The sequence below is a fragment of the Aptenodytes forsteri genome, unplaced genomic scaffold (genome assembly GCF_000699145.1).
Source record: "Aptenodytes forsteri isolate BGI_AS27 unplaced genomic scaffold, ASM69914v1 Scaffold50, whole genome shotgun sequence".
Lineage (NCBI taxonomy): Eukaryota > Metazoa > Chordata > Aves > Sphenisciformes > Spheniscidae > Aptenodytes > Aptenodytes forsteri.
The window spans coordinates 2,252,424-2,263,955 of NW_008795126.1; positions in this window are offsets into that span (position 1 = coordinate 2,252,424).

Sequence of the window (11,532 nt, forward strand, 5' to 3'; positions counted from 1 at the left end):
CAGCTTGTCCAGCCTCCACCTGGAATGAAGGAAGAAAGGGAACCACAAAGCTAGTCAAGATACGAGCACTAAGCCCTGCTTGCCTTCAGTTTACCCTGACTGCAGACCCGCTCTGTAGCCTAGGCAGAGCAGAGTGGAGGCTTGCTGGGTGCACTGAATTTATTTTATAACTGCTGTAAAATGGGTCTGCACAGGAGTGTTAGGCACTGTGGACAAATACAAAAAAAATCTTCCAATTCTTCCTTACACCTGAAAGCCGTGGCAAGTCACTTTGATCCATGCCTAAGTGTCAATAGCTGCACGTAGGTGGTAGCCAAGGGATTTAATCTCCAAGCTTGCCAGAATATGGTGATGGGAATCTGAAGAATAAGTGAGGTGTGGGTTTTAAAAATCTCTGTATTTAATGGAATATATTTGATTTATTTAGAGATAAGGGGTTTACAGGGTTTCTAGCAGTAACTGTGCTTTGGGACAGTCCTGTCCATATCTCTACTGCTGTAGAAAGCTTCTTAGCAACAAAACCTGTTCGGTTCATGCCAGTGAATTTAGTTGGTAAGAAAAGCCGACCAGGGACTACTGTTATGGGAGGAAAGTAGAGAAAGAAGGGTGGGGAAAGAGAACAAAGAGTTAAACTGGGGAGGGTCACCTCCCTCACAGCTGCAGCAATATAAGGAGGTCCTCCTGGGGCAGAGCAAGCTGCCTTGCCTCTGCGTGGAGTCTATGGACTCCCAAAGGAGCTCTGATGGCAAGTGCCCTAGAGGTGATCTCTGCGGAGATGCAATGACCGTATATTGCTCTGTGTTTGTATAATTTTCATCACTGCTTGATCCATAGGTTGCTCCTGCAATAACATGACAGTCGCTCCCTAAGGCTTGAGCAGGGTTTTGGGGGGCTGACAGGATTTGGGGGGACCCCATGGCACAGTTTTTTCAGGCATGGACGGGGACAGGGAGCATGCATTTGGGCTGGAGAGCCTTTCATGGCACAGAGGCTTCACCACCCTCCACTAGGCTGCTGAGAAGACCGTCTCAGCAGAAAGCATGGCTCCAGGTCCCTGTCACCTGCTTTGCGCCATCCTGCTGGTTCTCCTCTCTCCCAGAGCTGTAGTCACCCATTTAAAGCAGTATTTATCCCAGTTTTCCTTTAAACGGGTCATTTCCCTCAGGCTGTCTTCTCTTCTGCATTTAATAAGGACAACTGTGGACAACTCACGTCCACAGGTCAGTCTACGGCTACGGAAAGTGACTGCGTAATGACTGAAGCGTTACCTTCAGATGAAGGCAGAGCTCAGCACCTACAGGTCACTGTCATCTCCACCCAAATCTCATCCAAATGTCATCTGAAATCAGCAGATTTGTGCTGGAGTTAGTGAAAGGCACACTCAGACATCTTCAGTACACCCAGAAAGGAATATATCACTACCATAAGACTTCAGCTGTGGCTTTATTTTTTATTGCTCGGAGAACTTTGTCTGACACAACAGGATGCCTCCAATTCCTTTTAAAAACAAATCTCCCCTGTTTGTTGCAATATTAATATCTGCACCTTGATAAAGCACCTTTCAGGCACAACCAGGAGCTCCCACCAATGTCCTGACTCCTGTGTTGTAAGGTGACAAATGACATGGCTGGTTGCACAGAATAAACAAGATTTTGTCTTAGAGTATTCCTACTTAATTTATGACTTTGTGCTGTTATTTCACTTGTCTGTGCTTTTGCTGAAACCCAAACCAGTGTGAAACAACAACTGTTCACGATAAATCTCCCTAATTTAATTTCATTTTTGTTGTTTGTTTCATATACTTGGAGCAACTAATTCTAAGGATTAATAGCTGCTTCAGACAACATTTACCAGCCTTTCTTTGGGCAGATATACAGCTTTGACATTTACCCGGGAGAAAACAGGGTCTGTGCATTACAGTTCATGGACTGTATACCAAAGCAGTGAGAATTCTGCAGGACCAAACTTCAACAGCTGTCATGGTTGAAGACCACAAAAATGAACGTTGATGTTAAAACACTTAGGCCTCCTGCACACAACCATTTCACCTTAACCTCCCAAAGTACTGCATGCAATGCCCGGACTGGATTATCCCTACTATCAGCTGGGGAAACTGAGGCACGGGGTGGGTGATTTGCTGACGTTAGACCTTCTTCCATCTGCACGACCAAACTGCTAGAGTTGTAACAGCTCAGACTAGGCCAGGGCTCTGTGCTTCAATGCTCTATACTCACATTCAATAGGGAATTCTTCATGCCACACATTTCCATTCCTCACATGCATCAACTTCTAGTCTGTCTTGGAAAGTAGGCAAAGGATTTTACATTTTTTACAGGATTAAGAAAAACTTCTTTAGCTGGCAACATTGGAAAGAATATATTCCTCACCTTTTCTGGATATTCTTCTTTCTGGTAGTCCCTGGCAGGGCTGTGTCATCACAGGACAACTGCAGGACAGCTTTAGCCCACTTCATATCCACATTGCCCTCCCATTTGGAGCCCAGCGCACACCTAAGCCGAGAGAGACTTTAGTCCACTCAGTTACGGAGGCTCCTCGCTCCCACTACAGAGCGGTTCATGTCTTACCAAGCGCGCTTTTGAATGGCCCATTCAGAAAAAAAAAAAAGGAAAAAAAAAAGAGAAGCAGTTTTGACTTTCTGAAGAATTTCTTGTTTAACAAAGCAGTTCTCGGCAGGTTTATGGCTCCAACTATTAGTATAAAGCATTCTTAGCAGCTTGTGAAGTAATTATAGGAATTTAAAATTTACTACTAAGCAGATTTCTGAGTTGTGTTACTTTAAATGCTAGGTATTTGATGACGTATGATATTTTTAAAACTATTATTACAAGAAAGAGAGAAAATTAACTGCCATTTTCTCTTAAACTACATCTTATCTACACACAACAGTTGGGCCACAGTCATTTACTCTGGTGATGGTTACATCCATACAGTTGCTGTATGGCTATCAAGTGATGCTGGTATAAGACATCCTTGTATTATTAGAATGTCTTGGCGAGATTTGGCTCCTGCTTGTCTGAAATCTTGGGCATTCAGCAGGCAGGCAGTTAGACTGACAGTTGGAGAAAAGCGACAAGTATAGTAACGTATACAACTGTATCCACGCTGAGCAATTAGCCCATGAAAAGCGTTAAAGTGAAAAGCCACACGCCTAACCAGCATGTCTGGCCAGGTGCAAAACGTGTGTGAACCAAGCAGTAAGCAAATCTTCTATTAGTGCAAGTTTACAGTGTGCTCAGTTGTGTCATTCATAATAAAATGATTTTTTTCTATATGCTTGTCTAGGGAATACGCAGAGCATCGCTAAGTCAAGATTTCTCTGCTTCAAGATTTGCGGTGCAGTTCCTCACACAAAATTCCCGCTGCCTTCAAGGATGTTAAATGAGATTGCTTCATACATCATCACTAAGCAGAGAGTCATCTTCTGTGCATGAATCTGTGCGAATTTCCATTCCACAAATGGTTTCAATAAGGCAAATTCTGCAGTAACATAAATTACAGTCAGACGATAGTGGGGGAATGTGGCTGAGACTTGAGCATCTCCCCAGGACCTGTGAAACCTTCAGCATCATTTGTTACAGCGAGGAAGATGTATCTGAATAAAAGGACGGGCATTTTACCAGGCTAGGAGAATAAAATAACTTTTGGAACCAGGATTCGTGCTGTCTGATTAGAAATAAATAAATAATGTTTTTTAAAAATGTTCTCAGGGAGGTTCTGAGTGAAAGTCGTAGGGTGTTTGTGCAGCCAAGGAAAAATGTCTTTCTCCAGCCAAAAACAAGTGAGGTAGGTCAGCCTAAGCCACGACTTCCCCTTTCCCAGAGGAAAGATCTGACTTTTAAGGAAAGATTATGTCAAAGAGAAAGTTTCCTCAGAGCACACAACTCCAGCAGCATGAGGTGACTCATTTTGGCTTGATATAATCACAGTACCTTCATGCCAGGGGTTGCTGCAATTCCTTATCCGTGGCGCTTACAGGCCTGCTGTTTCCTCGCCAGCTCTGTATAGGTTCTGTTGCCAATAGCAAAGGACAACGGTTTTCTGGGGGTTAAGCAGGTTAGAGATTGTTGATATTACCTGATCCGGTGGGAAGGCAAGGTTACAGCTGCTCTGCCTCCCCCCATCTCCTGCGCACCCAGCTGCTGGTGGCCAGCCCGGGGGGTCCTGCCTGACGTACCGCTCCGGGGAACGGGGTTTATGTGGCCTGGGGGAGACCTGCAGGTGCGTGCTGGGATCAGCAAAGGGTGATAGAGCACTTCCCAGGGCTTCTTATGGGTCAGATACATCAGGGGAACAACTCCACTGATCACAGTGACAGAAAACCAAGCTAACGCTCCTCCCTGCTACTCCCGGCTGCCTTGTGAAGGCTCAGCCCTGGGGGCTTACCAGTCAGACTTCCACTCAGTTTTAGGAAATCAGCAAAAACAAGTAAATCCAGAGTGTTTTTGCTGTGAATATGAGCACAGAAAAAACTGTAGTCCTGATTCAGCTTCCCTCAGCTAAACCTGCCACGTGAAATTCAGGGAAACCTATAGTAAGTGCTGGGCTCCCCAGCAATGGTAGACGGCATCACTTTTATCTGTACGGTCACCCCTCCAACCTGTGCTTTGTGTAAGATATCCTAAAGCAGCGATATTATAATTGTTACTTTTTTTTCTTGCCTAAGAGCCCGGCCAGCGATTGGGATTGCTCACGGCATGGACTAGCAGGAGTTCCTTACGTGTGCCCACCCAGGTGGGTGAATGTGATAATCAACAAATAAAAGAAACCGCATCTCTTGAGGGGTGACACTGAATGCAGAGGATACACCCCCTCACCAAGGGAGTTATTTTTACTGCCAGCTCTACAGGAAGACACCAAATCTGGGTTTTCAGTATGGATTCATTCCTTCTCTGAGCAGGAAAAGCTGGCTATTGTGTCTCTGCCAGATGTTCGCTACCAGTGAACTCCACTGGGAATTTATAGGATGAAATAAAAGATCAAAAGCAATTCAAAACACAGACAGGTGATTCTCTTTAAGCATATGGCCTCAAGCCCTCACAAAGCCTGGCAGAGGTCAATGTTAAGCGGCCCCTATCCATTTGGAAAGGCCTATAAAGAAGAATATAAAGTGTCTCTACTTTTAACTAGCTTTATTGCATATGAGATATAAATTAAGCAGATGAATGTTATTAGAGAAGCATTCTCATGAGTGCTGCATCCCACTAACAAAATCAGCAGGAAGTCTTCGAATATATGATCAAAACATCGTATTAATTACAAGGCAGAAAGGTCTTGTCTGGGGGAGAGGCTTGCCTTTGGGGTGCAGCGTGCGGCAGTGCCTCCGCTGCGATGCCGTGTGCCCCGGGCAGACCGCTGCGAATCCTGAACAATTCCTCTGGGTGGGACAACCAGAGCTGCGGTTCTTGCCCACACGTTCCCCTGAGCCAGTTCCCTCTGGGGCATTGTTGTCCCAAAGTCTTTTGTCTCCAAAGAGGCCTCTGTGAGCAGTTAGCATCCCGCAGGGAGGCAGGGGAGAAGGTTGGAGGGGCTGGGGGGGAGCAGGGGCCCTTTCCCTCTCAGGCCAGTGGGGATTGCTGCATGTTTTGGATGGGGGGAGACATACCGTGAAGCTCTCACACTGCGACTGCTGAGAAAAGCTGAGTCATGGACTGGAAATCTCCCTGGAGGACAGATTTCACCCTAAAATGAAAGACATGGGGAGTTATTCTCTCTGTGGATTCACATGGATTTCACAGCAAATCCGCAGCCCTTTACAATGCTCTGCACAACTGCCAGACTGAATTCCCTGGGTGCAGTCTTGCTGCCCCCAGGGACCCCTGGCCCTAAAAAACCAGAGCTGTGTTCTGGGGGCTCCAAAGAAGGATGGGGCACGTGATATCTTGCTTGGACCACGGTAAGGCAGAGCCAGGGACCATGCAGTCATGTCAGCATGGACACTAATAAAACCATATAAAAGGCATGTGCCATTAGCAAATTCACAATTTTACACGACATTGAAACAGGGGTTATTTGGTGGCTGATTCCCTGCACTGACCCACAGGCCAGGGCCAAGCAGTTTGTTTTGGGGGCTGCATCTCTCTGTGTTTGAAATCTGCCCGCCTGTAGCCCCAGAGACAGATGGTTTCCCATAACAAAAGTGTCCTGCCTACATCCAGAAATAGCAATTTAATAGACAAAGTGCTGTCAGTAGCACCTGCAAACACCGAACAAGGCACAGGAAGGGCCAGATATATATCAGCATTGTGCTTGCATATGATTTCCTTTATGTAACTTTTAACCTCCGCTTCCCACATACTATTACAAGTGAACTCCCTCGCTCTTTGCTGTGGCTGCTCTGAGGCAATGAGTACTTTGGCAAGGACACTAAGTGATTTCCCAGGTCCAACCACAAGGCAAATGTCTTAAAAGCTCTGAAAAATCTACAGCTCCTTATGTCAGCTCTGAGGATGTCAATGCTCTCCAGAATAGCTGGTGATGTGCACCTTGAGCTGTGCTTCTACCACAGCACAGCCTCAGCGCTCTATGGGAACCAGCAGCCGTGCAGGGACCTGGTAGGGCAGGGAGCATCACTGCAGCTCATCAGCCATACGGGGATATTAAGACTTGCAGTCAGTAACGTTGCTTCAGAATTTCTTAGAAGAGATCCAAGGATTTTGGAGCCTGAGAGTCACATTTGCTGTATCATCCCATTGCTCTTAAGGCGTTTGCTATGAGAAGGCAGATGGTTTTTCTTGTCTTCTCTTATCCGAGGAGCAGGGTTAAACAAGCCATAGAAAATCCCACTTGCCTTTGACCTCTTGATAAATGTCTTATCTAAAGCTGGTTGAAGATAGACAGCAGTATTTTGAGCTGTTGCAGACTGGGCTTATCTGGGAGTGTTCCCTTTTATGTCCTTCAGCAGAGTGTCTGGAAGTCAGTACATGTGTTTCTATCATCTACCTGCTTTGAAGGGGACATGCATGCTCTCTCCTGTCTAACAGCTCTGCTCAGTGGGCTGGATCTCATTCACCACTGACTCCTGGTGCCCAGACAGAGCTCAGACTCGGGCTTCCATCCTTGCACTCTGCCTAGGCATTGTTTTGAATCCTCTATTGGCTTGGGCGTTAAATATAATTAGATGTCATTTCAAAATCAGAAATCAAGAGATGCAAAACTGGAAGTGCAAAGCAAAATATTCCTGCAAAAGAGTTCTGAAAACTGCTTGCTGATATCCACACATACCCTTGAACACCTGGGGATAAGCCTTCTCCACAAGCCTTCTGGGCAGACAGACAGCTTTTACAAGCTTTGGCATGGCAGTAAAACACAAGAGACCTCAGCTAGTGTCCTTTTTTGATGTATGTACCCCTAATTAAGAGGATGCATCTCATAGCTTATATCTTGGCCGATTTCATTCCTCAGCTCAGCAAGGGACTTCTTTTAGCAGTCAGACATAGCTTAATTTTTGAAGGTGCTGGAAGAAGTATAATAGAACGGGTTTCCTCCCCTTATGTCTCCGTGTGAGGTCCTGAACAGCAAGGTTTAGTATTCCAGCTGAATTCCTTCTGAATCGTTTAGCAGGCTGGGAGAGACACATGGAGAGTTTCCACCTTTTATCTCGGCACTAACTTTCCATCTGAATAGAGTCTCTTTAATGGGAAAGTTATTGTCCTCCAGTGAGCCACTCATTTTCAGGATGACAGTAACTTGCATTTTGCCACAGATGTTGCCTATTACAACGTTTCCCATTCCTGACATAAAGGGGAAACATGAAGGTACTTTGGACACGCTGTGCCTCAGCCGCAGTCAAGCGATGCTTTGCATTCGCTGCCATGTTCAGTTTGCTTCCATGCTCCACTCTCATGCGTAAACCATTTGGGCAAGGCAGAGACAAGGGAACAGAGAAGGATGTTTACATTATGGGAGAACAACAGCATGAGAAATGGTGACATCTCCATTACAAAGTCAATGTTCTGAATGTTGCACGGAGACTTCAGCAATGGGCGTCCCTACTTGTGCAGCAAAACAATCTGGACGTCGTTAGCTAAGCACAAAGCAAAAACTCTCTAAACACCCTATTAGCACCAGGCAGAGATTAAAAGCAGTGCTGAAAACCAGACTGGCTACAGAAGACGGTCACATCTCTAACTCTCATGAGAGTTTACTCCCAGCTCTGCATGAGACAGCTGCTTCTGCCATTCACCATGTGAATTTTATATGCTGGAAAATGTTTATTTCAGTTTTGGTTCAATGTTCTAGTTAAATATTATATATCCTATAACTATATGTGTTATATTAAAATGATTTTATATATATTTCTATATAATTATATATGTTTACATATATATAAAAACTTCAATCTCCAGCATGTTTCTTGTTTGTCCATAACCTCCCAGCCTGCCCCCTCAAAAAGTAATGGAGCAACATCATCAAACCTTCTGCTTGGTACATTATAGCTCTTCCTAATGCAGGCTACTTAATACCTGCGGAGTGGGTGCAGGGCTTGCCAGAGTCTGAGTTCAGATTTACACTCAAGTTTTGCCCCACTTGGCAACTTTTTTGCTTCTTCAGGGTTCATTTATCTGAGATTTCCAGTGCCCAGCAATTCTGGGCATGTTTCAATGCAAATCATTTCTATAGAGCAAGTAGTTGTATATTTTGTCCAGCCTGAAACATGGCAACCTAAGTCCTCTGTGACTAGGTATCTAATCAGTAGGAGTAGGAGAACTTTCTTAAAGTATCGTAGAGACCTCTGAACACACTAGTCCCATGGGCCAATTAGGATTTGGTGGACTTTGTGCTGGTTTTGTCAGTGGAATCATAAATGTTTTGCCAGTCTACATTGAATGGTCTGACACAGGCATCGAGGTGAAGGGCCTGCCCCTTGCCTTAGGCTATGAGACACGTCTACACATGGAGTCATATGATGAGTGACACTCAAGCCCCACTGTCCATTCAGGCGTCAAACAGGCCAAGGTTTCTGCTTCCTCCTTGTTTGCTGAAGTTCCCACTGTTGTGCCTCAAAATGGGGAGCAAGAGAAAATGCAGTACCCTAGGCAAAAGAGAGGGAAAAACCAAGACCCTCCAAATTATTATCAGGACGCTCCAGAAGTGTCCAGGCCAAACTAGGACATCTGGTTTGTTTGGACCACTCTTTTAGCATGTTTTCACAGTATGGGATAAACATTTGCAGTTGATTTGGCACAAGTTCCAGATCCCCTTCCAAGTCTACCTGTCTTTCAAAGCCATTAACCTATTCTTGAGTGCAACAAGCCCCAACAAATCACTTTTTCTGCCTAGTCTTCCCAAAGTAGCTGCATTATTTCATCTTTCATGTTTTCTGCATTCTGAGAGTATTAAGGGAACTGGAGGAAGTGAACAGCGGAATATTCAAATACTTTTTCACAATATCTCTCCATCTTCTCTTTAAAGTCTTGAATTTGATTTTTTTTCCCAACTTATATCCAGCAAGCTATTTGGCAAGAGAAAGCTCAGATGAGGCTTGACTCCTTAATTACATTATTGGCAGACTGTGGCATTCCTTTGTTACTTTCTTGATCTAATTCCCCCAAAGAGCTGCAAAAAGAAGAATGGTGTATTAGTTTAATCATAGCTTCTTGTGTGGTTAAATACCAACTCCTTTATTGTCCACATACATTTGGGTGCTCTGACCTTCATCTCTTCCACCTACAGTGAAATCCTCTTCCACTGTACATTTTTTCCCTTCAGACTTTATATCAGAGGAGTGATGCAGACTAAAGTCCATGTTTTTGGAGTAAGTGGAGACTCAGTTGCTGGAGTAGAGGGTTCAAAGCATTTCTTACTCCACCAAGTCCTTCAGAGCTAAAACGGCAAGGCTAATTCAGCTGAAGGACACCTCCCATGGCTCCTTGGAGCAGCTGTAGGCATGGGAAGGATCCTTGTAAGGAGGATGCACCGCAATGTCGAAAGTCAGCACTGGAGCAATGGGTCTGCTAGATGTTTTTGGGGCACTGAGATTTGCAAGTCCCACCGCTTTCATATTTTGCTGAGCATGTATGCACATATAGAGGGAAAATCCTTCTCATGACAAGGTAATGGAGACAAATGCTGTGCAACCCCTTTCATCTGGGGCTTCATTTCAGCAGAACCTGCAGTTATTACAAACTTTCTGTCTCAATTAACTCAACACTTCTGCCAAAGAAACCCAGGACATGCTGTTTGCAGCAGCGCAGATTTACTTTTCTGTGCAGACTTAAACAGCTGTTTCAGACTGTGACTGAAAAGTTATGGCATTTACAGTTGAGCTTTTCCAGACTCTTAACTGAAATGTAACAGCGGAAGTGTTAGCTGTGTCTCTTAATCTCTGGATGCATGTCCCTCAGATGTGAGGCCTCCTGTCTTTGTCTCAAGGGGTGAAATCACGCTTCTCACAAATTAGCTTTGTAGAAAACCTATGTAGCTCCATCTAGGTTCCCATTCCTCTAGCTCTTTCCTTTGGGAGCTTGTTGCCGGCACTAAGTCTGAGGCAGCCTTTGCAAATCAAAGTATTATTTAATCTGAACATAAGGCTCTAACGGGTGAGTAACAATTAGCACCCTCTGCATAGCTATTTATTGAATGATTACCAGCTAGATGACTGGACAGTCCTGCTTCTAGGAACTTCAAGGCAGCTCTCTACCTCCTTCAAACATCTTCCCAGCAATTGCTTGAGCAGAGAACCCTCCATTCTCTGCAGTCATCTCTGTGTCAACGTTGACAAAGCTGCAAAACTTGGCTGAAGTAGGATCTTCCCAACTACTAGCTTAGGATTCGTTGCTGAGCTGCCTCGAGGAGAGGTCTTGTTTGGAGCTGTGGTCTTGAATTCCCATACAGGCAATTTTTCACACTGCTGTTATTAACTTAAACTGGCATATTTAAACATCTCAATAATCAGCTTGTATACAATAATTGTGAATTATTACAAAGCAATTCCTCATCCTCAAAGAACTATCAAGGAAAACAGATTTAAATGTTGTCTGAATCAATAGAAGGAAGTTACTCAAATTAAGGGAGAATGAAGACTAATAAACCACTCCTGCAGTCTATGCTATAGGAAGGCACCATGAGAAAACATTGGAATTTAGGTCAGAAATTCCACAACTTACACACAGGTCACACATGACCTGGCACAGCAGCCAAGGTCCTACAGTCTTCCTCTCTCTCTTAGGAAGAAAACGTGCTGCTCTCCCTCCTCTATACCAACTTAGATTTATAATTACATGTAACACGGTATCATCCTGACTGCTTTGCAAGTAGTTGTTTGCTAAGAGATTAGAACAGATAATAACTGAGAATATAAGCAACTTCCTTCAAGTGAATATTTGCAAGATCAGCCTGTTAGTGAGAGTCGCAGTCAGCAATTTCCACGCGGCTGCTGGGACAAATGCAAAATCTCAGGAATGCATAAGCAAATGCATTAGACACAATACATCTACTGGAGCAGTGATTCATTAAACAAAGCAGCTTCTGGAAACATGGAAAAAACATGTTCAGCACAGGAATAACTAATGG